Here is a 2056-nt window from a genome sequence, read left to right as displayed (position 1 = left end):
GGATTATCTATTTGGATCAGTGGTAATGGGAAGGAGAAATTAGTTAACTCTCAATGGTGGGTAAAATGGGAGGTTGCCGTTAGGACAAAAGCGAGGAGTGGCATGCCAGGCTGCTTGCAGAGATCTCAGATGCTTGGGTTCAGTGTTTGGCCTCAGGCCAAAGGCTGCAACTAACAGAAAAGTGTCAGCATCTCAATATAATTGCATGTCCTGGAGCCTATTACTGCACTAATAAAAATGCTTTTCAATAAATCTGCAAAAGGAAGAGGGAGGAAAAAAAGCACCAGGAAGAAAGGAATTGCCCCAAATATTTTATTATATTTAATAAAATTCTCATTAATGGAAAGCAGAGCTTTCTACTAAATAAATGTACTTTAATTTTATTTTCTGATTAATTTGATTTGGAGGGAAATGCAAGTAATACTTTGTTTTTTTTTTCAGTGTGCTTTCCTAAAATACCAGTTAAAGGCAAGTAGGCATCGTGGTGAGATAGTGCTTTCTCAGGGAGAGCAGGAGCAGGGCCAGGTCTCCAGACACCCATGGGGCTGCCTGATTATGTCGTGGCATTGAGTGGCCCTCAGGAAATAGTCTGACCTTCAGTACACTACATGTTACTGTTTCATGCTTACAAAAACTTTGTAATAATAAGAATGTCAAAGACACTTGACACGCACATTATCAAGGACAACACAAGGCTTATCTGCCTACTAACAGCTGTAATGATCACCACACATCAGTGCATCTCTGGGAAATATTTTCTTAAATCAATAATGAGAAACAGAAACTTCCTATGAGACAAGTCATCTCTGTATCGTCATCGGAGCAAGCCTTAATAATGTTAGGGTATGAATGCAATCGATAATGAATTTTTCTTTTGTGCTTTCAATGACATCAAGAAACACTCAGGAGAGGGATTAGGATAGCTAAATTTTCTACTCATTTATTATGAAAACTTTCATCATCATAAAAAGAGAAGAAAAAAGTGCTTTAAAGCTGCATCTACCATGAGTCACAATCCTGTGAGAGAGAGATGGGGTGGGGGGGGGGGAGAAGGGAAGGGGAAGGGGCAAGGATGGAATTCAGTGGTAGAGAGGGAAAGAGTTCTCACTATGTAGCCTTGGCAGGTTTACTATGTAGAGCAGGTGTTACTGTCCTCAAACTGACAAAGATTCTCCCACCTCTTCCTCTGGAGTCCTGCCATTGATTCATAGCCTCATATATGTTATCATTTTTTAGTGTTTAGAGAAAATTCTGACACATAGTAGGGCTTAGCAAATTATTTGATGAACAAATGTACTTGTGTTTTTTCTTTCTTTCCTTCCTCCTTTCTTTCATTCTTTCTTTTTTGTTCTGAGTATCATCTTTGAAAACAAACCCAATTTACATTTTACAGAAGAGTTTGAAGGAGCTCCAGTGGCGCAATCGGTTAGCGCGCGGTACTTATATAGAAGAGTTTGAACAAATTTTATTTTTTAAAATCAATACTGCACAATTAGTAAATGTAAGAACCAAATCTAGAGGGCTGATTGTCTTATTCTAGAATGAATGCTCATAACAAAGGGACTTGGAAGTGTTTTGATTAATATAGATTATCATTGCAGATTCCATAGTTTTCAATTGTCATGGTCACTTCAATGAGTAAAAAAGAAGAGGATGTAGTGCGTCCATCTACGTTGGGTCCAAGAGCTGCTTAGTGCTTTTGTGCACAATGACAACTTCTCAATGAACATATGAGATGAAGAACATGATAAATTGTACAATTGTGTTTCCTGGTGGAAAAGCCAGTTGGCAGGCATGACTTTTGTAAGTCCTCAAGGTCATGGAGGAAACACAAGAACTTTTTCTTTAAAAAATATTAACTCTCTGGTTGTAAGTATGTGTATGTTTGTGTCTGTATATGTGTTCATGTGGGTTCACATACTTGTATATATACACATATGAAGAACAAAGATTGATGTTGGGTGTCTTAATTGTTCCTAATCCATGTGTGTGAAAGACTGCATCTCACTGACACTCAATGGTTAGCCAGCCAGTCCCAGGAAGACTTCTTTCTTAC

Source organism: Microtus pennsylvanicus, chromosome 6, assembly GCF_037038515.1.
Source record: "Microtus pennsylvanicus isolate mMicPen1 chromosome 6, mMicPen1.hap1, whole genome shotgun sequence".
NCBI lineage: Eukaryota > Metazoa > Chordata > Mammalia > Rodentia > Cricetidae > Microtus > Microtus pennsylvanicus.
Note: the sequence above shows the minus strand (reverse complement) of the source record.